General features: G+C 51.2%; 1 long non-coding RNA gene across 1 annotated transcript; it reads left to right on the forward strand.

Moving 5' to 3' along the window:
• The first annotated feature begins 1,564 nt into the window (after positions 1 to 1,564).
• On the forward strand, positions 1,565 to 26,742 carry LOC129145877 (uncharacterized). The gene is made up of 3 exons (XR_008552007.1): positions 1,565 to 1,697; positions 11,254 to 12,247; positions 26,680 to 26,742. It is a non-coding gene; the product is annotated as an uncharacterized LOC129145877 (long non-coding RNA).
• Positions 26,743 to 27,610: the final 868 nt, after the last annotated feature.

A 27,610-nucleotide genomic window follows, 5' to 3' on the forward strand; every position in this document is an offset into this window, starting at 1 on the left:
GGATGGGGTGTGCCCATCACAGGAGGTGGGAGCAGGCAACCATCCCTAGGACCCCAGTCCTGGCTTACCAAGCACACCCCCCTCCCTCTACCAGCTGCCTGATGCCCAACCAGGGTGGTGACACCTTGAGATACCTCATCTACAGCCTCACAGCCCCAGCATGCTCACAATTTGAGGAGGCAAGAGCCTCGAGGTCCAGCCTCAGCTTGCTGCTCCCTTGTTGCCTATACCTGGATAAGCCTCTGCCCCTGTTTGGACCTCGACTTCCTCACTCATGCCACGGGGGCTAGATTCCTCTGAAAGCCTGGATTTGGAAGGTGCCCATGGCCTCAGGGGCTGTAGCTTAGGGTTCAAATTTGAGGTGGGGTGAGGCTATGTGTTTGTGTTTGACCAACCTCTACCCCGCATCCTTTGCACCACTCACATCCTACATACAATCCCTTGCCCCCAGAGGTGCCCAAGGCAGTGAACAAGGATGCCAATCAGACTCCCCACATGCTGATACATGCTGCACCCAGCCCCAGTCCCTCTCCTGGGCAACAGCCCCTGTCTGTCTCACCAAGGGTCCCCGGCATTCTAAAGAGGGATGTTGAGAACAGAGGGCAAATCTGGGAAAAGCAGCACTTGGCTCTCCTGGGATTGACAGTCACTGCTGAGAAATAAGACAATATAACAAGAGCTGTAGCTAGCCCTCCATTGTCTTCAGGGGCAACTGAAGCCCAGGGAGAGAGAGAAGAGGACAGGAAGGCCACACAGCAGTCAGGGCTAGAGCTGAGACCAGGCCCCCAATCCTCAACCCCAGGACCCCAGGCTGTTCTTGCTTATGAGAACTGAAGAGAGTGTCTGACCCAGAGCCTCCTCCACTCCTTATTCCTGCAGCTCCGACTTCCCCACCTGATTCCCTGTCTCTGCCCGCAAGGGCAGGGCACTGGCCTTGCCCACTGGATGCCAACTTGCCACTTGGCCAGCCTGACAGGCCACTGCAGAGCAAGGGCAGAAGGGAGAGAAGAGAGGAAGCAGAGGAGAAGGAAGAGAGGAGAGGGGAAGCCAGGAGAAAGAGGGGGAGGAGAAGGGGTGAAAGCTGATAAGGGAGAAAGGAGAGGGAAGACCCAAGAGACTGGAACAAGGGCTCTGACGGGAAGGGAGAAGCAGAGCCAGGAGGAGAATGGAGGGCAGGCAGGTAGGAAAGAGACACCCCCCATAAAGAGACAAGCCCAAGCCGAAGAGAGCAGCTGGAGACTGGGTCAGCAGAGGGGCAGAAAGAGGGTTGTGGCCCTGGGATCTCCCCTCCCAAGTTTCATGGAGCTCCCCCTGGGGCAGTGGGGGCGAATTGAAAATGAAACACCTCATCCTCGGGCCTGGGGATGTGACCCTCGGCATAAGAGGATTAAGGAGGCTTCCAAGAGGAAATGGGAGGGTGCCAGGAGTTGGGGAGCCGAATACAAACTCCGGCTGCCTCCCCCCCCCCCCCCCCCCCCCCCGCTGGGATAAAGCGCTCCTCCCAACTCAAGGACGTCATGGAGCGCCTGCACCCTCTTGTGGCCAAGGAATTCAGCTCGTCTCGGCAGCAGGGGCAAATGTCTGGAAAATCGGGTGCGAGCGGTGCAGCGTTGCTGAAGGGACAGGTTCCCAGGAGAAACCAAGGAGTGGCCAGTGACTCTGCTATAGACCTTCAAGCATCAGTAAAGAGCAAAACCGTAAGCCTGGTTTCCCCTCAGCCTCTCCTATCCCTTCAAGTGTAGGTCACAGGGGTGGGCGTGAGGTTCCAAGACAGGAAAAAAGTAGGACATAGTTATGCTTTAGACTGTCCCCCCACCTCTACTGACACAGTTTCAGGTTCTACTCTGCTGGCCTTTGCCTTTCATCTGGGTCTCTGGGTGCCTCCCACTTCACTCTCAAGGGCATGCTTCTCTAAGACGTTATGTGGTGGTATTGGTGAGTGTTAGGGGGTGATCTTCTGCCTGGTGAGAGATAGGTGCTGACCCTGAGGCCCAGCAGGGAGCTAAGCTGGAAAAGACAGTCCCCTGGAAGAGTCAGGAACCTTAGGTCCTGACTTGCCTCCATGGCTGTCTTGCTGTGCAATTCTGAGCATATCCTTGCCCTCTCAGGACCTTAGGTATTCTTTCTGGAACCAAAAGGACTGAACGTCAATGACTTCTAAGGGCCTCTCTGACTGTAACCCTCTGAAACTATGATTGCTAAAGAAAGCACTTGAAAGAGAAACTAGTCCAAGATGAGAGAGAGTTAATGCTCCATTGGGAGGTTTTGGCTCCTTTAGTGCCCGCAGAAATACCCCTGGCAAGACATGCACAGAGAGTTCTGTGGGGGTCAAAGTGAGGCCTGCTCAGTGGGACTGGGGTGATTCTCTCCCGTGAGGACCCCAGGGCAAAGGCAGCCTGTCCTCAGCCTCCCCCCTGCCCCGCTATGGCGGGTGTACAGCACTCCTTTTGTGTCCATTCAGAGCCCACGGCCCAGGGTGTGTGGAAAACGCAAGATCAGCTAAATCTCACCAGTGAGCCCAGCCCAAGGCAGGAGTCTTAGCCTGGAAATGGAGAAACCTGAGCCTGGCTCAGCTCCTTTAGAGAGGAGGGGAGGGAGGGAACATAGGGAGGTGAAGGGCACCTCCAGGAGGCCTGCTGGATCAGGCAGCAGAGACTTCACCCAGCACAAGAAAGTCATGAAGGAGAGAGAACAGAGCCCTGGCCGGGGTGGTGGAGCCAGGGTCACCCGCCTGGAGAAAGGCACCAAAAACCAAAAAGAAGGTTTTGTTTTCAGAGTCAGTTTGGGCTTGAATGTGTCTGCTGACCATTCTGCACCTCAGTGACCTCATCTGTAAAATAGGACTCACCTTGTAGAGTTGTTGTGTGGTTTAAATGAGTTGATATTTGTAAAAAAGCACTTTCCTTAGGGAGTGTGCCTTTTTCTTTCTATTTTTAATCCCCAGAGACTCCTATCCCAGCTTGCCATCCCAGGGAATTCTGAACTATTCTAACTGGCAAGACCTTTATTCTAAGGCTAAAATGAGGTTCACATTCTACTCTGTGCCCTCCTTGCCCTCCTGATCATGATGCAAATGGGTATACACTTTAATTCAGAGAGGGGAAGAGAACTGCCTAAGTTCACATAGTCAATTGTGGCTCAGCTCAGATCCTTCATCGCCAGCCCTGGCCCTGAAGCTCATCAGACTGAGTGCTCCATGCAGGACTACAGCCTTGGGAGTTGCGCTGAGCAGCCTCACCTTTGGCTTGCTAGAGTTGCTGTCTGGCTATCAGTTTACCTCCTCACTCCTGCATCCCTTGGAGCCAGAGAGGTTTTCTAATTGGAAGGAAGCTTATAGACCACTGGGTCCCCCAGCCTGCCTTCCAGCTGCCATCATCTGTCTCTGTATCTTCTGACCCCTCCCCCAAGCTCCGGACACTGACTATGCTTCACCTTGTTTAACAGCAAATAACCTAGACCCAACCTGCCTGGCCTCTTGGGGACTGGGGTTGAAAAGCTTGCTTAACTTGGCAATTGACATGGAACAAGGCAACTAGGGCACAGAATCATTGGTCCCACGCAGCTCAGTGGCCAGCTGACTCCCCTTAGCTGACTGTTGGCCTTTCCCAGTTCCCCAGCTCCTCCTTGGAGTGATCAGCCCGGGAGGGGGAAGGGTTTGGAACTCAGGTAGGACTCCAGGTCCCTGAGAAAGGAGACTGAAGGTCACCACCATAAGGACCTGGGGACCTGCAGGTGCCCTCTTGCCCTCACTCCCACAGCCCAGCTTGGGCTGGACTATTCCCTAGTGCCTGGGATAGACCTGTTTCCAGTGATTCACGTCTCTGCATTCCCACCTCGCCCCTGGGAGCCAGCTCTGCACTCTTAATAGATCTTACGGTTAAGAAGTTTTTTCCTGCTACTCAGTGTTAGTGCTTAAAGTGCAGTTACATTCTGAAAATTGACCATAAAATGACACCATGGGGTCTACATTTATCTTCCAGCCCCAATTCCAGATCAGCTTGATTCAGTTTTCAGGTTGAAAAATGACTTTGGGGAGCTTCAAACTCCATCTGAGTCCAAATCTGCCTCGGTGCTTCCCTCTCAGTGACAACTCCCTCTTCCAAGCTAGGGAAGAGGCATGTCATTGGGCTGCTGAGGTGGCCAGCGAGGACCAGTGAGGCCCTGTTTCCTGTCAGTGCATCAGTGTGTGTGTGTGTGTGTGTGTGTGTGTGTGTGTCATGGGGGGCAACCATCATAGCATGAAGGACTAGACCCAAATGTATACAGAAGGGGGACCAGCCTACCTGACTGACACCTTCAATGGGCCCCCATCCTGTGATGGACACTGGAATGAGTACTCCCGTCTCCCTGGCTGAACAAGGGATAAGACTGAGAGAAGGAGCCTCCTCAGTCCAGAATTCTCTGCAGCACCTCTGAAAGACAGGCCCAGAAAGGGAGAGATACTGGAGGCCTCCAGAGGCCTTCTTGCTGAGTCCTCTGCCTCCAGACAAGGGTGGTTGTCCATTACATCCCCCGCTGCTGCTCAGTCAGCTTCAGCAATCCTCTCACCATAGGTGTGTCACTCCTCAATTGTGTGCTCAGGGAAAGGGTAAGGCACTGGTCAGTTTAGGGCTACAAGGACTGGCCTCAGACTCTCCCTGGTGCAGAGGTCACCCCCGTTGAAAATTATAATAAGGAGCCTTCTGACAGTTGGAATGGAGCTGAGTGCCCAGAGCTGAGTGCTGTGGGCCACCCCCTTGGTTCTTGGATACCTGTGCCCCAGCTTAGGTCAATAGCTGCAGGAGGAGCCTCTCTACTTTCCCCTCCTGTTTACTCTAACAAGCTTGGTTATCTGGTTCCCAAGTCCACAGCAAATTAGAAGCAGTAAATCAAAAGGAGGGCAGAGGGGCTGCTGGAAGCAAGCACACTAAAAGTGTCAAGAAGTGAGAGCTGATGACTTAACAGCAGGGGAGTAGGCAGCAAAACTAGTAAAACCCAAAACAACCCCAACCAGGTACAAAAGCTCAAAGAACTCAAACAAGCTCTGGGCATTTCTTGCAAGCAAGGGAGCAAAGGAGATCGCCATGGCATGGTGCTAATAATAATGGGGGGGGGGGGCTCGTGATTATGTCCCCAAAGCTTCAGAAAGAGCTCCAGCATGCTCTGTGGAAGGAGGCAGAGAGGACCAAGAATGTTTCCAGAACCTTCTACTGAAAATGAGTAATCTGGTTTTTTTTTTTAATTTTTTTTTTAAAGATTTATTTTTTATTTATTTATACAAGCACTGAGCACAGTCAGAAGCACGGGAGGGTGAGAGAATTCACCAGAGCCAGAGGGGAGAGCAGAGCAGTCAGACTGACGAAATACACTGCTGAGGGGAGCAGCGGGCGGCAGGAGAGGTCTGCGCACCATGTGGGATACTCCTCCAGTGGCCGGGGAGCAGCCGGGGATCGAACCGGCACTGCAGAGGCCGCAGGCAGCTTCGCAACCCAGCGCTCAACCGCTGCGCCACCGGGGAGGCCCAGTAATCTGTTTTTTTTGTGAGTGTGCACTCACAGGAATAAAACCTCAGCTCTCAGGTGGATCCTCAAGTCCCGAATGCCTCATTCCTCAAGCACCACAGAGCTGAAGTTGGCCACACTCCTCATCCCGCCAAGAATCAATATTCTATGGGACTGTGCCTGTTGGCTTGGAAGCCAGTCCTAAATCCAGGGGGCCCTCAGCAAGTCGCTTGGCTCACCAGACCTCAGCTGTTTTCTCTGTGAAATGTTGACAATAATGGCGGCCTTGGGCCTCCCCGGTGGTGCAACGGTTGAGCACCGCGCTGCGAAGCCATCCACAGCCTCTGCAGCGCCGGTTCGATTCCCCTCCAGCCAGGGATAACCCCACATGGCGCAGCAGACCTCTCCTGCCTCGCTCGCTGCTCCCCTCAGCAGTGTCTTTGGTCCGTCTACCTGCTCTGCTCCCCGCTCTGTCTCTGGTGAATTCTCTCACCCTCCCGCGCTTCTGACCTGTACCCCAGTTCTTGTATAAAATGAATAAATAAATCTTTAAAAAAAATAATGACAGCCTTGCTGGGTTGTGGGGGTTGAACCACATGACCAGTCCCAGTGTATGGCCGGGGCTCACTCTGTTTCCTCTTCCTTTGAGAAGGTCTGTTCCCAGAGGCCTGAGAATGGCAGCCCAGCTGGTCTGTATGTTATCCCTTGTGGAAGGAGCCCAAGGGGCAGCCCACAGGGGCTTCTGATCTCAGCCTTTGTGGAAACCCAGGGGTGCTGCTGGCAATGGGCAGGGCTGGTATGTACCAAGTGTTGCGAGGAGGAGGAGTCAGGGTTACAGGAGCAAGGGCTTAGGAGTCAACGCAAGTGCACTTTCTCTTCTTCCTCTTCCTCTGGTCACCATAACCTTCTCCTATTAGAGCAGCTCCCCCAAACTTGTGAGGGACCAGCCAAGAACACCTTGTCCTTAAGCAGGGAATGGTGATTAGGGGCCCACCTCCTCAGGGTCAGGTGCTAACACATGTCATGGGAAAAGCACCTCTGGTGCATATAAGGCTGGTTGGTGGCGACTTGGACCAGACATAACCAGTATCTGCAGGCAGGCAGTTGTATACCTGTCACCTGCTGGCCTGGCTACTCAGATTCCAGGGACACATGAGTCCAGGTCCCTCTGCTCAGAGTCCACCTTCAGACTTCCCCTGTCTTCACCTTCTCTGAAGAGCATCCTCCCATCCACACCATTTGGGTGGGGACAGCAAAGGACAGGAAATCTGCTTAGGGAGCCAGAGGGGCTGGGAGAGGCCTGGATGGGTCTCATTCAGCCAGGCAACAGAAGCCACTCTAGAGGGGCCATGGAAAGGGCACTAGGTTTGCAGTTGAGCTGGCCTGGTTTCAAACCCAGACAAGTGCCACCTTCAGTGTTTTAGTTCTCCCAAGGAGCATAGGCATTGGTGACAGACCTGCTTTCAAATCCCAATCTTACCTCTTCTTCCATGATGAGGTCACATGCATCTCATAAGTCTCTGTGTCCTCTTGCACTTCACAGAATTCTTGAAAAGACTGTGTGAAGAAAATAACTTAGTGTGTTTTCTGGCCTATGATACAAACTCAATAAATGAATATCAACTGTCACTCTGAGTGCCAGACACTGCTTTGTCCATTTCTTCTCCTGGCATCCCTATGAGCTAGGATTCTGGTTGTCCTCAATTAAACGTGCAGACACGGGCTCTGTAGGTTGAAGTGATTTTCCCTATGTCCCCAGCTCGGAAGCAGCAGCTGAATCCAAAGTCGGAGCTTTTACCAACTATGCCAAAAATGCAAATCAATTAGGGAAATGGGTACAAAAGTGTCGCGGTGTGCCAGATTGCTGGACTCACGTGAGGCCTGGTCCCACAAGAGGCCTGGTTGTGGTTATTATTCATGAATGCTTTTAGCAGCTAGTCCCTGCACACACCCTGGACTGGAGGCTGTTGAAGGAGCCCTAGGTCCTGAGGATCCGAGAATGCCCCAGGTGCCAGGCAGCAGTCTGGTTCTCCCACCCAGCCTTCTGCTTGCTGGGTTTCTGGTGACCCATGTTCTTCTTGGCTGGGCCTTTGTGTGTGGACGCTGCTCTACCAGCACCCACCCTCTGGGACTCAAGCCTGTGGAAGGTGGCTCAGCACCCCACAGCTGCCAGAAAGGGGACATCAAAGGCACAGCACGTGGGTAAGGTGGCTCCTTGTTTTGTTTTTACAGCTTGTGGGGTTTGTGGTGCTCATGCAAGCACACAAGCATGCATGCACACAAGGGAGAGGAGACAGCGACTTGGGCAAGCAGGAGGGACAAGGAGCTAGTGGGCTGAGGGAGGCTGGAAGGAGCTCTGGAGTAGGGGGGTGACAAGAAAATATGGCAAAGGCTCAGAGGGAAGAGGACAGGAAAGAGGTGATATTGGGGGACAGCAAGGAGGGCATGCTCCCTGTTATGCTGCTTCTGGAGGAAGGCCCTGGCAAGGCTGGATGCTTAGCACGTGGCTGCCAGAAGGTTGTGGGCCACCATCATGGCTATTTCATTTATTCATGCATGCATGCATGCATGCATGCATTAATCCATCAGCCCAACAATTATCCATAGAACCGCCAAGTAGGGAGTAGTGGTTTAGAGAGTGAGCTCTGGAGTCAGACTGCCTATGTTGAATCTGACTGTACTTTGTATTGTCCAGGTGACCTGAGGTGAGTTACTTGTCCCTTGGTGACTCAGTGTCTACATCCATAAAATGGGTATAATAATACTACTCACCTCAGAGGGTACTTGTGAGGGTTCAGTAAGTTATCCCATTTAAAGTTGTTAGGAGAATGCCTGGCACATAGTAAGTGCTCAGTGAACACTTGTTACATGCATGTATGCATGTGTGTAGACACACCGGCGGATTATATGTCAGACATTGTGTTAAGCACCAGAAACACAGGGATAATAACAGACACATTTCCTGCCCTCATGGAAATGATATCTGTCCTGACCTGGGCTCCTGATAGAGGCTTTACTGCTGTTTTTAAAATCTCTGCAAATTGCTTGAAGTAGAATATGTTTAAACTGGCCCCACCAGGCCCAGAATGCAGCCTCTGCTTCTCTCTGCCACTTTTCCTCTGTGCTCTGGAGTCTTTTCTTCACAACCCTAAAGGGAACCGGCCCAGGAATTCAGACAGATGGTGTGAGTAGCATGGACTTTGTCACTAACTGACTTCTAGAATGTCTCCTGGTGGCTGGAATGGCGGAAGAAGTTCAAGTTACCCAAGGAAGGAGACTGGGAAAGAAAATAATGAATTAGTCAAAATCTCTCTCTCTCATTCTCCCTCCAACTGACATTCTTGGGCTCTCTGCATCAGCCTTGGCTTGTCAGGGCTATCGCCAGTGTGCTCACACATACCCAGGGACAGATATATGTGGGAATATGCACACATAGATATGCATTGTCATGGGTAAAAATAGAGCCTGAGGGAAATGTTTCATGTGAGATGAAAGAAGGGAGGTGACACGGGACCCCGCTGAGCCATAGGAACTAGGTCAGGGTGATGGAATCCCCAGGCATGGCCTCCAGGACCAGAGGCAGGCCCACAGAACATCTTATATCAAAGTGTGTCCCAGAGAGCATGAGTGACTGGGAAGGGCAAAAGGCATTCTGGTTTAAAAAAAAAAAAAAAAGATTCCCTATCAAATAAATATGGGAAATGCAAGTGAAACCGATGTGAATAATTTGGGGGTTGTTTCCTTTACTGCAGGACTTCTCAGAGCCTTCAATAAGTTCACATACAAGCAAATTACTGAGGGTATATATGATTCTTTGCATCATCAGCCTAATGTGTTTTCCAAACAAATTTGACCACAAAGGATTTTTTCCACAGAAGATCCCAGAGTTAAGTGTTCACTGTGGGGAATGTGGCCTTGAGTTTTCTCCAGGCCCTGGACTCAGCCTTCTGTTGCCTTTGTATGCTGGAATCTTCTTACTCCATTTCCAAGGTCCCATATTGGGACTTTGCCACCCATTCTCCTACCTGAGTGAGCAGCCTGCTCTCTGTTCTGCCAGACTCCATGCCTCTCCATGCTTGCTAAATCCATCACCCTTTAGACACCGAGGCTTATCTGAGAGGAAGGGTCTCTCTTCAGAGGCCCTCAATGACATCTACCTCATTGTGAGGTGGGTCAGATGAAGTGCCAGCAGAGGGCCCACTCAGTGCTCACAGGTCTGTGCCGTTCCACACGAAGGGATTCCTGTTCATTACCAGCCTCAACTCATTAGAGCAATGCCAGGCCCAGGAGAACATAGGGAGAGGGCTGTGCAAATTAATGAGCGACCAAATTAAACATGTTTTCTCAGCCAGCAAGCTGCTCTAGTGGCTCAGCTGAGGCCTGGGGATTTGAGAGTAGGAAGTCCCTGCCCCATGGGCCAGAGCCCTGAAGGCAGCCATCTCCTCCTGTTCCTTGAGGCAGACTGGCAGGAGTAGGGCTGCCAAATTTAGCAAATAAAAAACAGGATACCCAATAAACTTTTAGTTTCAGACCAACAACAAATTTTCTTTCAGTACAAGTATGTCCCATGCAAGATTTGGAGCATACTTGTACTAAGATATTTGCTGTTTATGTCAAGTTCCAATTTGACTGGGCATCCTGTAGTTTATCTGGCAATTATAGTCTTAAGGGTTCTGAGGCTCCTGGGATAGGGACAAGGCCCTTAAGTTCAAGGACTAAGAAAACTCCCACCTACCCCTTATCTGATGCAAAGGGCCAATTCTTCTTTATCTCTGAAGACCCATGTCCTTCCCTGCTCCCGTTGAGAGGCACTGAGATGCCTGCCTCATGGAAGGGCCCTGCCTAGATCAGGAGGGAGGAGACCCACGGGCAAGTCCTGCCACTGTTCCTGTCTCACAGGGTGGCCCTGAGCCCATCACTTTCCCTGTAGGTAAAGGTGTGGGGCCTTGCCAGTGCAGCTCTTGCTAGTCTCTGCTGGAAGTGCCTCTGAATGGCAGGAGGGGCACTAGGGGCTGTCCAGTGATGGCCCCTCAGAAGCAGACTCAGAGACACCAGTGCTGGGAAGATCAAGGTGCATGATGGTGTCAAGTGCAAGGGGTGGCATATATGCCTGCTGCTCACCTTTCCCTGTGGAGGCGCCTTAATCACACACAGTGTTGCTCTGCATGGTGGAGCGGGCAGGGGGCATCATATAGATGGTGAGAACAGAGAATGATGCCCAAAGGGGTTCTCAGCTGAGTCAAAGCAGGAACTGCAGCTTCTGCAGAACCCCCCTTCCCCTGTTCTTTCTCTGTCCTCCCTTTGGATGGATCCAAATGGGGGTGGTCATCTCTGCCCCACATGGGCGCCTGTGTTGTCAGTGATGTCACCAGAAAGGCAGCTTGGAGGGAACAACCAGCTGCTCTCTTGCCCCAGGCTTCCTGGCTCCCCAAGCTTCAGTGGGCAGAGCTTAGGGTTAGACATATTGTCAGGCCAGATGTGGACTTGGGTTCTAGTTCTCTTTTTTCTCCATGAGGTCTAAATCCCTTAAGTCTTTTCCCTTCCTGAAAGAAGGGGAACACATGGGCTGGAGAGGGGACTCTGTGCTCTGGATTGCTGGAGTGGATGTCCCCAGGCCCAGCCCCAGGTAAGCCTCCAACCTCACCTAACAGTGGGGTTTCCAGCAGTGATGGCTGGGCAAGGTCAACAGCTCTCTCCTTTGGGCCTTCTCTAGGGCGCCGGGGTCCTCTTTTCTGTTACTCCTGTAATAACGGCCCTCTTTCCCATCCTCCAGCACCTATAGAGTACCTATACAATCAAGTTCCTGCTGGTAACTGAATCACTGGACACAATCATAAAGCACAAGGCCCTCGTGATCTGCTTCTGCATGTCAGTGCTGAATGGGACCTGAGAGATCATTTCATCCAACTCCCATTCGATGACAGTGGGGAAGTTGAGGCCTGCTTAATTAACAAGATGGGCAACCTAAAAACTCACATGTTCAACATCTGCCAGGAGCCCTGCAAACTCAATGAGCTAGACTTTATGAGCCCATTTTACAGATGAAGAAACTGACAGCTCTGAGGATAACTGACTTGTCCAAGGCCACAGAGCTGAAGAGGAACTGAACCAAGATTGGAGCCCTGGGCTTTCTGATTCAAAAGTGCATGCTCTTGTCAGCACCAGGACACTGGAGGGGGTCCAGAGAGATGTGCGGGCAGGACCCAGATGTTCTGGCTGCAGAACCGGGTGTCCTGGACAGTCAGGGGTGGTTACAACACAGGCTTTCCTCACCTCACTGCCCACACTGGCCCTCCCACACCACAAGCTTCCCTTTTCAGTCTTCAGCTCACAGAATTCTCCTCTCCAACCCAGCCTTCCCCAGACCATCAAGTCCCTTCTGAAGTCTGACCCCATGTCCCTGTGCTGCCCTTGCCCTTTGGAAAGGATCAACCAGTGCCTCGCATTTGTAAAGCACTACTGCTTCGGTTGAATCATTTCAGTTCCACGTTGGGTAATGGCATTATCTCTATTTTACATTTGAAGAAACTAAGGTTCAGTCAGGTTTCTCATGTGGCTCCTTGAACCCAGGTCATCTGCCTGATTCCATACCTAGGGCTCTTTTTTCATCTCATCTCAGACACTTCAAATCCATCCGCATCGGAATTCCAGGCATGAAAATAATGAGTGGCATCTGTCCAAAAGCCCTTTCCCTGCTCCTGGTCCTCACTCTGTGCTCCTGTCTTCCCCAGGGATCTGCTGTCACCCTACAGCTTTTTGTTGGCAAGGTAAGAGTCAGTCCTGGCACTAGGCCAGCCTCCCCCTGATTGAAGCCTGTGACCATAGGTGTTTCTGCCTGGCAACTGCTCCTCCCTATGACGCAGGGGCAATGGAGTGATGGGCACTATGCCTGTGCAGCTCCCACTGTTGCTGTCACTCTCCTCTCCCTCCTCCCCCTCTCTTGGGTTTTGTCTTGCCTCTTTTCTCTCAACCTCCCCACTCTCCTATCCTTATCTCTGCTATCTTCCTTCCCCAAGGCCCACTGTTCATGGGACTGTGGGTGGGGATCTGAGCATTGCAAATTCCCTCTTGAACTCCCCTACCAACCCTGATGAGGACATTTGGAAACTAAGAAGGGACTACAGTAGATAAGAGGACTGGCCGCGCCCGGCCATGAGGTAAGGGAGCTGGTGCGGCAGGGGCAGGAACGTAAGGCTCCTGGAGGTGAGGGGCTCTCTGTTGCATCCCCGGCACCCAGTGGAGCAGTGGAGTGCTTGGCATAGTGTAGGTGCTCCACACAGCCTCAATCCTTCAAGTAATGAGTACGAGTCCACCCGTCCTCTCCGGCTAAGTCCTCTCCCACCGGCCTTGCCGCCCGTGAGTACATACTACGCAGTGAGATGTGGGATGCTCCATCAGGGCTTGGGGAGGCCCGTCTGCAACTCTGAGCTCTCTCACATCATGGCCTTCTACTAGACAGCTGGCAGAGCCCTTGGGCAACTCAGGTGTGCCCCTTAGGGTGCAGATGAGCACACTGAGGCCCAAAGCAGGGAAGGGACTTGTTCTTTGCTGCTCAGGAGAGCTGGAAGTGGATGGCTGGGCCTAGCTACAGTGTCTCTGCACCTCCCCGTGAGCCCATATGTAGCAATGCTGTGGGTGAGATCAGAGAACTTGATTCTGTCAGAGATAAAATGACATCCACCCCTCCTCACAGTGTGGTGGCAGCCCTGGCCAGCTGGGAGTCCGGCCTCCAGGAAAGGACTGCAGGGAAGCCGGCCCCCAGGTTCTCTTCCCCAATGGGCCAGGGATGAGGGCCCCAGAGAGAATGCAGCACTGATCAAGGTGCCACCCAACCCCTGTCTGTCCATACTGCCTCCTTCTTTGGGCCACCACAGGGGTCCCAGTCCCCACTAGGACTGAGTCCCTGAACTTGGTCTCTGGCAAACCCAGAAATTCTACTTCTTCGCTGGGAGTCCCTTTATTTCTCTAAGACTCAATTTCCTTGTCAATCAAGACAGGGCTTACTACAATTCGGACCTCATATCATTTGTGTGAGACCAAAAGGGGACAAGCCTGACAACTATATGACACTTGTCTGGCACTTGGAAAATGCTCCATAGGGTGAGTAGCTCGAGTGCCCTTGACCTTTGACAGTCCCTTCACCTCACTTCCTTATCCATCAAGGGTCTGCACAGTGCCTCCATCTATGTCAAGGGCTTCCTCGCTTCTTGCAGGTCCATTTCTGCGTTCTTAGAGAACATTTTCCTGTGTTGAGCCAAATCAGTCTAGAATCTGGTGTAGCTCTTCCTGTTTCAATATGCAAGTGAATGTGTGAGTGTGTGTGAGTGTGTATGTGCACACCAAAACCGTCCTCTTTCTCAGGAAGTTTCTTTCCCATAGGACAAGGAGCCTGTGGCTAACTGGGATCCAGCCTCCCTGGTGCACAGCAGCTTCCACCTGACCCCTAGGGTCAGGTAAATAGCAATTGTCCCCTTAATGCCCTCTTCCCAGTCTCAGCACCCACTACTTTCCACCAGCTCCTGCCAGGGTCTTCATCTCTTTTCTCTTGGCTTCTGGAGGGCAGGGGCTTCCTGAGCCCCCAGTATCCCACCACACATACACACCCCCTCCAGCCAGCTCATCCTCTCCTTCTCCCTTTCCCGAGACAAGCCTGAGCACTCATTTCTCCTCCCCAATGTCCGGTCTCCTGCATCTGACTTGATGTGTGATCCTGAACAGCATTCTTCCTCTCCCTGTGCCTCCCTTAAGCTGTTTGGGTGTGGGGGTGATCACATCTCCTGCCTGTCAGTATTGCTGCAGCCTTGGCTTTGGGTCCCAGAGAGGTGATCTGCCCCTGGACTCCAGAATGCCCTCCAAAGGATCCCCACCATAGGGCTCTCCATGGGGAACCCTCTGTTCTTCTGAACTATTCACCCAGAGCTAAAATCCTGATGTGGGTACTCTGTTGTGGGGATGGTGTGGCTGTGGGAGGTATTACTTGGTTTCATGGAGGATGGGGTGTACTGTGTTGGCCCCTGGTCTCAGTGTTGCTCCCCAGCCAGAAATTTGCAAATAAAGTCATTTTTGAGGGACCCTGTTGGGCCGAGGATGGGGCCTGTGGCCAGCCAGGTGGCTTCCATTAGCTCTGGGCCAGCCCAGGACAGCAGAGCTGCTAATCCCAAGGTTTATGGGGCAGCCCAGCCCGCCAAGACACAAGAGCACAAAAAGCAAAACTGGAGTCTCTAAACCCTGAACAGCTTTTCCTTGGTTTTTGTACTGCTTCCATTCTGGGGCTTTCTCTTGTTTCTAGCCCTTGTTTCTAGCCCTCCACCCTGTTCATCTCACGTGTCTTTTTCTGTTGGGCCTGTGGGTTCTCTAAGTATTTCCCATCAGCATTTTTTTGGTTTCAGGCCTTCTTTCCCTTCCCTTCGCCTTCCCTTGGTCTGGCTTCCAGAAAGGTATTTTTGATAAGGAGCTTTGCTTTGTTGTCACAACCTGGAATCCCACACTGGAATCCCACCCTAGCACCAGTACCCTAGGTCTGGGCCCTTCCTGCTCACTTAGAGTCACTTATACTCCTTCTCTCCTTCGTTTCCCCCAGCTGGGCCACCTCTTCTTCCTGGGCAGCAGCAGGGGCCGAGATGGGCAATATGGGGAGCAGATGTGGGCTCCCCTGCCACCCCCACCCCCGCCTGGCATATGTGGCTCATAGGACGAATGAGCGGCAGCTTGAACCCTCCCAGGCTGAGCCTGCCAAGCATTCACATTCTTAGCCAGTCCTACTATAAGGACTTCGGCAGGGATTTTGATTGACAACAGGAAAAGAAGTAAAACACATAAAAGGGATCCAAACAGCCACCCAGCGACCAAATGGAAGCATCAAGCAAGCTGCCTGCAGCTGCCTGGACCTGGGAGGGACCCTTCAGGGGAGACCCTACATATTGGTACCTGCTTCATGCCTTGGCTCTGAGCCAGACAGGACCAGGCCTGATCTTTGCAACAGCCTCTATGAGGAGATGGAGGTCCAGAGAGGTTAAGTGACAGCCCCCAAGACATCTCTCCTGAAACATCCATCATTCCTACTTCTAAAGACCCTCCTGTCACTGTCCTCCCTAGGGTTTTAGGCTATTCTTCCTCCATTCCTCGGACATCCGATAGTACCCCTTTGGCAGGGCCAACTGTCCAGATTACGCCAGCTACCAGGCTGCCTGTGTCTCTACAATTGTTGAAGTAATGCTTTCCTGTTGCACTCTAGCCACTTCCTTCACTCCAGGACAGACCCTCTGGGGTCATGTTGGTGCTTACTTTGGTCCCAAGGCAAAGCGGTGCACCCTCAGCTCTGTTCCCAGAACTGTGAGTTCCCTGGCCTCTAGGTCCACAGCTTAGCCTCTGCTCAATTTTCGGAACCTACCTTGATGGCCTTCCTGAGCTCCACCTAACACACCTGCAGTCTCTTCACTGCAATTCTACCCTCAGCTCTTTCCCCAGCTCTCCACCCAGATGCCACACAAACCTGTTGGCCCAAACCTGGCTCTTCTCTCCTTCCCTTTGATCTACTTTCTCAGTTAACCTTGCCTATCAGGCACCGTCTCCCACTTCCCAGGTGGAAAACCAGATCTGGACAAGGAAAGACCTTTGTCTCAGCCCCAAGTACCTCTGGAGCTAGGGAATAGCCATCATACGAGGCTGGAGCTGCATTCCAAATTGCCCAGGATCAAACTTCACTGCAGAATCTACCCTGAACCCAGGTGGGGTTTGTGGCAGCCAGCCCTGGCATGTAGGTAACTAACTTTGACCCTCACCCCAAATGACTAGGACTTAATACCAAAACAAAATCTGTTTTCCTGTGGCAACAGGGATACCAGGCTTCGGACAAGGGAACCCCAGAATATCAACACAGGTCCTTCCTCCTGTCTTACCCCTCCAAAACAGTACCATGTCTCTACATAGCATCTCTGTCCTAAAGTACCTGTAGGCTGCCATTCCCTTTTATCATGCCAGTCTTATAGAAAAGGAAAAAGGGAGGACCAGAGAGGGGTAGTAATTTACCTAAAATCACACTGAACTTCATGCTCCAAACAAGGCAACTTGCTTGGAGGTGAGACTTCTGAGGGAGAGCTGGAAGAAAAGAGCAACACCCAGCAGCCTGCCTGGGAAGGGAGAGCAGAGGGAGCCTGAAAATAAACACCTTCTCTGGCATCAGTCCATTGCTAGGAAGGCAGACCTGGTGAATAGGGTGGAGGCTGTAGGCCTTGGTTATCGGGTCTGAGAGAAAATTGCTGCCTCCTCTTCTTGCCAATACCACCCTGGGGGAGTCAATGTGAGGCACCTCTAGAACACAGAGAATAGCGTTGAGCATAGCTTACACTGAAACCTGGATCCCTGTTCACCCCTTCAATTCCTTCCAGAAGCTCCTAATTCTGGTATCATCAGGCAAGGCCTTCTGTCTCGCCTTCTGCAGCTCCCAGCCAGGTGTACAATGGCATCACCTCTTGCCTGCCCAGAGCAATAGCTCCTCCCTGGCCCTCACTTCTACTTCCGGCTTAACGATTAGTTTTCCGCTCGGCAGCGGGGGAGGGGGTGTGTGTGCAAAAGTGTAAATCAGATCAGGGCACACCCCTACTCAATGCCCACCACTGGCTTCTGCCCTTGGAATAAAGCCAGGCTCCCTACGCTGTCCTCTACACTGTCCTCACAGTACTCCACCTCCCACCAATCACACCTACCCACCTCTGTCCACCCAAACTTCACTTTTGTCACTATGCCTTTACTAGACCAGGTCCCTCCTCCTAAACACCTTGCCTGTGTGATGTCTCCCCAGGCCCAAAGCCCACCAGTCAGGGAGGCCAGGGAATGGGCACTCTGGGCTGTATAAGGAAAGACAGACCCAAGCCCTGCCAATCAGTTGACATTTCTCTCATTTTCCAGGGAAGGGAGCTAAGGAGTCCTTTGGTGTCAGTAATGGCAAGGAGTTGGTGGTTCATGGAGATTTGAATAGAAAAGTTAGGAGGGGCCTACCTGGTGGTGCAAGGGATTCAGTCACAGCACTATGAAGCTATACACAAGTAGCCACTACAGTATGAGTTTGATCCCGGGCTAGGGAGCTACCCACACAGTGCAGCCGACCTCTCCTGCTTTGCCTGCTGCTCTCTTCAGCAGTGTATTTCAGTCAGTCTGCCTGTTCTTTTCCCTGCTGTGTCTCTGGTGAATCCTCTCACCCCCACACACCTCTGACCTGTACTCCAGTTCTTGTATGCATAAATGAATAAATCTTTAAAAAAAAAGTTAGGAAAGTTAGTATTGAGCCTGCCTGAGCAGGAAGACAGCAAGATGGGCATCTTGAAGGAAACAAGGTAATTCACTTGCCTCAGCACCTGCTCTGTACCAGGCAGTTCAGAATCATTTATTTCTTTCCCATGTCACCACGGTGCCATGGAGTATGTTTTAATCCATTTCACAGATGAAGAAACTGAGGCACTGAGAAAAACCAAGTGAATTGCCCCAGGTCATGTGGCTGAGCCTAGCTGCCAGCACAGGTCTGTGGGACTCTTTTCACGCCAGGGGCTCCAGGGCTGAGAGGCTGTGGAACCATCAATTATTGAACTGAAGCAATTGAGGGAGCCTGGAGGACTGGCCTCCGGGCGGGGGGGTGGGGGGAGGCAACTGCTCTCCCCCCTCTCCAACCGGCTGAGGCGTTTAGTCATTTACACTTTGAAGGCTGCCTATTCTCACCAGCGGCTTCCCTGCTCATACATTTGCATTTGGAGCCTTTCATCTGATCTTTAAGAATTAGAGGCTTTGTCTCCTATTAAAAGAATTCCAGACCCTAGGAGCCCGGAGTGGGAGGGGAAGGGGCTCCAGGCCGAAAGCCTTCCTTACCACAGCGCCAGGCCTGGAGCCCTCTGAGAGGGGGGCTTCTGCAGGTGGGGCCAGACAGCCAGAAGGCGAGGGTAGGGAAGATAAAGCTAGGACCCTAGGGAAGCCCTCTGCTCCACACTTTTCCCCAATTGCTGTTCTCCACTCATCCTGTGAAGTGCCTCCTCCAGGCAACCTAAGACCCAGTCTGGCCAATGGCCAGAGAGACTAGGACTAGGCACTCACTCCTGAGTCTCGGTTTCTTCATGTACAAAATCTGAGGCGAGAATGTTAATGAAGCTAGCAGCTCTGAGCCTTGGCTTCCTCATCTACAAAATGGGAGCAAGGGGGTCTGAAAAGGGTGGATCCCACCTGCCCAGGGCAGCGGAAAGTGTCCTGTAAGGGAAAAAGTAAAACTCCAGATGTGTCCCCTGTTCCCTTAGGATAGAGCTTGCTCCTTGTGGGCTTCAGGCTCCCCCTTATAAAACGGGCTGTTTGGTTTCAAGAGCTCCCCTCCAACTCTGAGATATTATGGGATGCCAAGCCTCCAGAGCCTATTCAGTCTGTCCCCTCCCCCTTGCCCTGACCCCAGCCTGGACTTGGTCTCCTGCTCCTTCATTATAATACTTTCATCCTGGTTCCCTAGGCCACCCTGGCTGCATATTAGATTCACTTAGGGAGATTTACAAAATACCAATGTCAATCCCCAGAGATTCTGGTTTAATTGTTTTGGGGTGGGGCCAGGGCCAAGTTTTTAAAAGCTCCCCAGGTGATTCTAACGTACAGACGGGACTGAGCAACATCGCCCCCAACTGCCCAGTGCTTCGGTTGCAGGAACTCAAGGGTAGAGACTGGGAGCCTGGGCCCCTTTTCTGGTCCTTTCCAACAGCAACTTTGGGGTAGTTCCTGACTTTCTTTCTGCCTTGGTTATCTGAGGTTTAGCACAGAGGTAGCGCTCACCAAATCTCAAGGTCTGATGTTTGGTTAGGGGCTGGCCAAGTATCTTTTCCAGCACAGGCTCTTCCCCACAGCCCTGTGAGGCGAGGAGGTTCATGAAGCAGAGATTACACGTAGGTAAAACTGAGGTCAAGAGAGAGGAAGTGATTGATCCAGGGTCATATAGCTGTAATGTGGTAATTTCCAGGGATAAGGAGATTCCTGGTCCCCTGCCCCACCCTAAGGAACGGTGGAGCTGAGCAGGGAGGAGAAGCTAGAGGAGACTGTTGGAAGGAAGGGAAGAGATGAAGAAGTCCTGGAGGGGGCACATGGAGCAGAGAGACATGTGAAGAATCTGCATTTGCTTCTCAGCCTTGGACTTGTACCAGGGATTTGGGGAACATAGGAGACAGAGATGTGGGTGAGAGATCCGTGGGAAGGCTGACAATGGCAGCCTTTATCTTGACTTGGGTTTTGATTTTGCTCTTTTCCTTCCAGACTTCCCTGGCCCCATCTGCCCTCTTCCCTATGGGTCCCCCACCAGAAGATATCTTAAAATTGTGGCAGGCTTTCGAGCCTCAGTGGTCCTGCTTTAGGCCAATCCTGTTTGGCTGGGCATTTGCCCATGAGGGGATGGGTAACTTTGGATGCTTCATTTGGAAACTATATTCTTTCACTTTCTTTTCTCTCTGTCATATACTAATTGTATTAAAGTTCCTTTCCATTGAAGGTCTTATGCACTACAGTATGTTTTGTCTTGATGTGATGGATGGGAGAACCTACTCAGAGCATGCAGGTTTAGAGGTCCTGGGGTCCCCCTCACCCTGCCCTATAACATAACAAGAAGGATCCTTAAAAATCATTCTAGCAGAGAGGGAGATGGTATAGGCCCTCAGCTTGTAGACTGAAGTCAGACTGCCTTTGGTTCAGATTCTGGCCCCACAAATTCAGCTGTGTGAACTTGACCAGCTTACTTTTCCAGTCCTCAATTTCCTAATCCTTAAAATGGGGATAATAATAGTACTTGCCTCATGGGCACTCAGTAAGTCAGTTCACCCCTCCCCAGCCCCAGCCACCTCCTGACCGGGTATATGGGAAAGCTAAGGTTCCCCTGAGGGGGAAGAAACTGGCCCAAGGTCACACAATGAATTAGAGGCAGAACTTGGCCAGGACCCAAGGTCTCCAGGGCAGCCTCCCTGCTGCATATTCCTATAGTTCTTGTGGTCCTCTCTGCTCACAAAGAACATTAAAAACTTGTATGGCCCGGTCACTGGCAATTTTCTGTCTCCCAGTGTTTGTAGGGGAAAAGCAGAAAATAAATTCTCATTCTCTCTCAGGCTCTCTTATTTCCTTTCCTTTTCTTTTTTTTTTCCCTCTGCACACACTCTCAAGCCGGCTCTCACTAACTCTGTCGCCTCTCTCCCCTTCCATTCTCTCCCTCTTCAGTTCCCTCTGGTAACTCAAAACCATCTGAATGGATTTAAATAAACCTCTCCTCAAATAGTCTCCTTTAGCCTGAAGGGAGAATTTTTCTGATGATAATAGTGAGGGCTAAATGTTGGTGGGGGGCTGGGTGTCAGAGCTGATGGTGTGCTGGGGGTGTGCTGGGGGTGCAGAGCTGGGCTACCCAAGGCATGAGCTAAGGACAGGAGATACTACGATCTGGGACCAAACAGGAGGAGCCATGAATGGGGGCTCAGCAATGTCGACATCTGGGGCATCACAGACAGCCAAGCTTCAGGGGCTCAGAAGGACCAGCAAATGCACTCTGACTCCTGGCCCGCCACTGTCACACAACAGATAGGGATGGACTCTTGAGGATTCAGGAATCACTGAGTAGTGGACCCTGTTAAAGGGCCAGTGTCACCTGGAAAGGAACAACTAAACCCATTGTCTGTGCTCAGTAGTAACATGTAGGAGAGTTTATACAGCACCTCAAAAATCTCATATTGCATTTCAATAGTCCACAAGAATTGTGCTAGGCCAAATAAGAGAGAGTAATAATAATACTAGCAGCCCATCAGCTCTGAGTGCTTAGTGTGTGCCACATATTGTTTTAGGTTTCACATGCGTGAGGCCTGTAAATCTCTTCCTGACCAGAGGAAGATGGTACAAGTAAAAGTCCCATTTTACAAAGGAGGAAAACAAGGCCCGGAGAGGTTAAATAACTTGCCTGAGACTATACAGCATGTAAGTGAGAGAAATGTGTTTAAGCTTGGTTATTTGATAGAAACTGTGACACAGAAAGCTGACAGTCTTGGATCACAAGCCCTTCTGGAAACATTTCAGGGTAGCCAGGGATGTCGGGTAAATCACACAGGAAGTCAGGAAGCTGCATTCCAATTTGAGCCGTGTCATCTTGGGCAGGCTACTTGACCTCAGCTGAGCAGAAACTTTCATCCCAGTGGGCATGTTGGGGTGTTCCATGGGTGTGCCTACTAAGCAGTGCAGAGCTGGAATGGGGATCTTCATAGAAGGGTTCTCCATCCCCCTGCTCACAGCCCACCATGTTCAGTTCTCCATCATTCAAGATACCCCACAACATTATACCCTACTTGTACACAGGCATAGCCCTCCTGGCACACTCCATTTGCACACTCCTTTTGCATACGCGTGTGATCCTTATATACATGAATCCTCCCTTAAAACCCTGTCCACAGGAGCCCTGTCTACAGGCCTCAGATATGTGACTCTCATGCAACCTGGCTTATTCTGTCACTTAGGGGCTATAGGCAGGTGGGCATTAGTAGGAGTGGAGGCCCAGAGACCGGTGGTGTGGAGTACACAGTCTGCTGTGGAAGAGGCTGGTCAGGAAGGTAGCAGGCCCGACCTTTTAAGCAATCTGTTCAGCCCTGCAGCTAAGGAGCCCATTAGCAGCGGCTTCTCATTTCAGATTTCCCAGCATGCCATGGCCTGCAGACTGTGCACTGTTTATTTGGAGAAGCCGAGAAAAATTGTTTGTGTAATTAGAGCAGGGACAAGGGCTGCCCTTGAAGGGGTTCTCTGCAGGAGACCTGGGCCTGCAGCAGACGCCGACTCCAAGGCCCCACCACCAATCCAAGGAGCGGGACCGGCTGGGGCCCAAGAACAACAGAGGCCAGCAGGCGACTGAGCTGGAGAGCCTCCACCGTGGCCTCTCTGGCCCCCTCTCTTGGTAGTAACTCCTTGGACAGACCACCATTGTTCCACCAGGGCCAGGCAGAGAGGAAAGAAGGCCAAGGCGTTATGAAATCACAGTGGGGCACAAAGAGCCCAGGCTCTGGAATGCATCTTTGTTTCCTTGGGTCTCTCTGACCTTCAGTTTCCTCATCTGGAAAATGGGGTGGTACTAGACCCATCAGAGCTTGGTGAGTGGGAGGAGCAAAGAGCTCTGGATCAGTGTCTAGCAGGATGCCACTCGCCACTGCCTTCTTTCCCAACCTATTCTGGGATGAACCTTGACTCCTTGTTTTCTTTTCATCCAGATAATTTCCTTCTGAATCATTAGCTTTAATTCTGCCCACGTAGACTTTTCAACAAACTCTAACAATCACACTCTCACTGAATCCCAGGGTAGGCATATCTAGACACGTGGCATCCTGCTCTCTCACGGCAGCCTGTGCTTTGCCCTATTGCCTTTGATTATCAGAAAACCTGATTGGATCTATATTTGTCCTCATGAAACCATTCCTCCCCGCTCCCCATCCCGACACACAGGTGGGTCACTCTTGACATGAATCCTGGAGCTCTGGGCCAGGGGACCAGTAGGAACAGTTCCCTACCTAACAGAGGTTCCAAGTAAGGCCTGACCCTTCAGGCAAGACTTGAACCCTTAGTTTTGCAGCCCAGCTCAGCCCCACTCTGCCTGCTACACCTCAGTCTTGAAGACCCGATCACGGTCTCAGCCACCTCCTTCCCTGGCCTTGTTTGTTCAGTGCAGTAAGAAACAAATTCCTTCTTAACTCACATGGCAGGGACTGAGCTTCCCTCACTGGGGTCTCTCTTTTGGCGTCTGTGAAATGGGAAGTTGGGCTAGATAAACTCCAAGATAGTCCATATTAGTAGATGCTCGTGGAGAGCTTCCTGAAGTGGGGAGGGCGAGGAGGTCATGGGGGCCGAGGACACAAGTCATCAAGGGGCAGAGGCATGAGTGTAACCCTAGTTTGCTGGGTTCCAAAGCTCACATTGGGCCCAGCTATAAAGACACACACACACACCCCCAAAGGAAATGCAGAAAAAATCAGCCCTCTCCCTGAGGAGAAGCAGCATGCACTCATTCATTCATCCATTAATCCATTTTTTTTTCCATTTGTTTTAGTAATGAAAGAGTTGAGATCCAGCTTTCAAGAGGATTACAACAACCTGTTACCCATTCTTCAGCTTCAGAAATAAAACATCGCAAATAGAGCGGGAACCCTCCACATACACTCTGTGATGCTATTCCCTGTTTTCCCTCTCCTGAGGGAAGCCACTCTCCTGATTTTGATGTGTTGAAAGCTTTGCATTAAGGATATTCTGTGTACACTTAGTGACTCACTTTATCACTCCACATGATGCATGAGATGTGTCCATGTTAACACATGTAGCTGTAATTCATTCATTCTCACTGCTACATGACATTCCATTGTATAAGCACACCGCAGCTTGCTTATTGTCCATTCTCCGGATGGTGAACATTTAGGTAGCTTTGCACATTTTACTACAAAGGAGAGTGATTTTATGGATACCTTTGTGCCTGTTTCCTAGTGGACACATGTTGACCATTTATCTGGGGTATTTTTTTTAGATTTATTTATTTATTTATACAAGAACCGGGGTATAGGCCAGATGCGCGGGAGGGTGAGAGGATTCACCAGAGACAGAGTGGGGAACAGAACAGGCAGACTGACGAAATACACTGCCAAAGGGGAGCAGCAGGTGAGACAGGAGAGGTCTGCCACACCATGTGGGACCCTAGCCAGCCGGCATCGAACTGGTGCTGCAGAGGCTGTGGATATCTTCACAGCACTGCACTCAACCACCTGCGCCACCAGGGGAGGCCCTGTTTCTCTGGGATCTTAATGGGTCTGAGGGTGTGTCCTCACTTCTACCTTTACAAGATGTTGCCAAGTTGTCTTATTCATTTGTACCTTCCTAGGACTATTGTTTACTGAGCACTTATTATGCCGGTGTGATAGCATAGCTGGAGGAGCTGTCTGCATTAAAGTGAGAAGTGGAAGGAACAGGGTGAGGTCAGTTAGAAAGCACTTGGAAAAATGCAAGTAGTCAGTTCCCCAGAACTCGTGGAGAACGTTCTGGAAGGAGCTTGCAGGTGTTTTATGGTACCTTGCCTTGGGAGACATGGTGGGTGAGGGAAAACCTCCTAGCCAGCCTCTTTGGGCATGCAATCTCAGGAGGTCAGAGCTGACAATCAGCAGGCATGGTGACAGGGTCCTGGTTCTATCTCAAATTCGTCATGTGACCTTGGCCAGGTGCCTTCCCCCTCTAGACCTAAGTGTCTCCTCAATCTGTGGAGCAAGAAGGCAAGATGAAGTCTCAATCTTTTTTTGTCTACAGTTAAAAGATTTGGGCCAGAAGACTCAATGTATCACATTACCCTCAGAACCTTGATTTCCTCCTCTCTTCAACATGGACTTTCAAAGGAATCCCTGCTAGGCCCAGCTCCCAATATGGCCAGGAATACTCTAGAAGGGTTTGGTGTTACCCTTTTAACTGCAGTCCTGTGAGGATGCCGAGGGGTAGCAAAGGGGACCCCTGTGTTCCCTCCTGGCTTCTAGCTTTGGCTCCTTTACTCCTCTCAATTCTGTTGGGCCTCTTACCCAGACCCTGCTCCCACTCCAAGTCAGCCATCTCTGCACACAAGGTATAAATATAAAAAATAAATAAGCCCAGAGCGAACCTCAGAACTGAAGCAAATTGCTGGCAAGTGCTAGCCGCTGATTAGCATGCATAGTGGAAGTGCAACTGGGCATATCGGAGAGAAGTGCATTTTTCTGCAGGATACAGCTATCAGGATAGGCTGGGTTTGGAAGGATGCAGAGGGAGGGAGGCACAGGGATGGTACTCCTGCTGGATCTGGGGAGTCCACCAGCTACAAGGGCCCTGGCTTCCTCTCTCAAGCTGCTCAGTTCCCCATGCAATTTCCCCAAACCTGCACAAACGGTTCCTTTCAGCAAGCTAGAAACTGGGGAGATGAAAAAGATGGGGGAAGGGCCAAATAGGCCCAGGTGAGAGATTACCCTGGATCCAGGGTTAGCAGAGGGACCTGTGGCAAATGCATTTTGCCATCCCAAACCTCCATTTCCTCATCTGTAGATGAATTATTATTCTTGTTGAATGTCTTGTTGGACTGTGATGGCGCAATGAATTAGGAAAATGCTTAACAGTGATAAGTATATAGTAGGAAAAAAAAGATATGAGCCTCTCCCTCTTCCTCCTCCCACCTCTCTTCTTCCTCTTGCTCCCCTTTTTCCTCCCCTTCCTCTTCGTCCTCCTTCTCCACTCTACAGAACAGGCACCCCCTTCAGTCTATCACCTGGGGGTCACATACCAGGAAAAGTTAAGAAGCAAGAGGATTGTCTGGGAGGAATCCACAAGAGAAAGAAGAAAAAAAGTGAAAACAGTTCACATTTATTGGCTGCTCCATGTGTTCTGCACTGTGCAAAGTGCTTTGCAGTCTTTATCACATCATTTAAATATCTAGCAATCCCTTACAGATGAGGCTATGGAGGCATTGGGCGGTTACTAACTCACCCAAACTCAGACAGCTAGGTAGTAGCAGACCTGGCAGTTAAGCCCAGCCCATCTGCCTCCAGTTACTTTTGCCAGATAAAATATAGAAGCCTGGAGTTAACCTTGAATTTCAGAGGAACAATGAATACTTTTTAAGTACATACTGATACAAAAAAGGATGTACTTGTACTAAGAAGTTTTGTTGTTAACTGGACAACCTGGTTCTTTTATTGCTAGATCTGGCAACCCCTAACTCCAAGGGCTGCCCATTTAAGGGAAGCCTCCCATACCCTGAGACCTCTGAGAGAGGTAAAGGACTTCCTCAGGCCCAGGACCCCAAACTCTCTCTCCCCCCACCTGCAATTCCATGCCTGATAATAGCACTTTCACCAGGCCCGCAACCAGAGTTATTTTTAATGGAGGGAGGGTTGGGTCTCAACTGCCCCTCTGTAGGACCCTGAGCAACATCACTGAAAAGGGAGTGCCGGAGGACCTGGCTGTCCCTCAGGGGCCCTGGGTGCCCAAACCCCACAGGCCTGAGGCCCTAGACCAAGGGGTGGAGCAGCAGAAATAGCACCTGCTCTGGAATACGTGAACCTGGGTTTGGATCCTGGAAGTTACATTTATTTGATATGCGATCCGTCTTAGTTTGGGCTACCACTAAAAAATTCTGTAGATGGATGACTTCAACACCAAACATTTCTCCCTTATCCTGCAGGCTCGGGAACCAGAGGTCAAAAAGCTGGCAGAGCCCATGTTCGGCAAGAACCCTCTTCCTGACTTTTAGGTAGGTGGGTCTCTTCTTGTGTGTCTTCATTTGGTGGGAGGCAGGGAGTGTTGAACAAGCAGGAGCGCAGAGAGCAAGCTCTCCAATCTCTACTTACAAGGGCACCAATGCCATCTTGAAGACCCCAACTTCATGACCCCATTTAAACCTCATTCACATCAGGGGTCAGGGCTGCAACACATGAATTGTGGGGGGACACAAGCATTTCACCCACTGCAAACTACAGGCAGATGACTTCACCTCTGACTTCCCTCATCAAAAGCAGAGTTCTCTCCAGGAGTGAAGGTGCTGATGTGTAGTAGTCGGGAACTGACCTGTTGTCACCAATCACCCTCAAGCTGCTCCCCCCTGTGAACTGCCCTTACCCAGTGTCCTCTCTGCCTGCACCACAGCCTGGAGATCTCTTTTGGAGTGGCGAGAAAGAGACCAGGCAGCTGATGAGGGATTGGCCTCTGGGGTCACTTCCTGTGCAGCTGCCATACTTGGCATGTGGGAACACCTGCTCCCCTTCTCCTCTCAGCCCCCATCCTGCCAGCCACAACTCCTGTGAAATTCACACAAATACCAGTATTCCAACTATTCCCTTTGATTGAACGGGGCCTCTAGACAAGTGGTTTCTTGGCTAAATGAGGCCCCAGCCACAGTAGAGATCAACCAGGGAGGAGGGCCTCAGTGGGGTCGAAGATGCCCAACGTTAGAAAGAACCAATGGGGTTGACTTGGTGGTGTCCCTAAATGCTGCCCCTCCAAATGCTGCTCTCTAACTTGGGAAATGGGGAAAGCTGAGAGTTTGTCTGTAGTCATCTTCTGTCTCTGAGCCTATCTCCCCATTTTGTGGAGTGCCCACATTTAAAAAAAAAATA

Source organism: Talpa occidentalis, unplaced genomic scaffold, assembly GCF_014898055.3.
Source record: "Talpa occidentalis isolate TD23 unplaced genomic scaffold, MPIMG_talOcc4v2.1 talOcc4.15, whole genome shotgun sequence".
In the NCBI taxonomy this organism is placed as follows: Eukaryota; Metazoa; Chordata; class Mammalia; order Eulipotyphla; family Talpidae; genus Talpa; species Talpa occidentalis.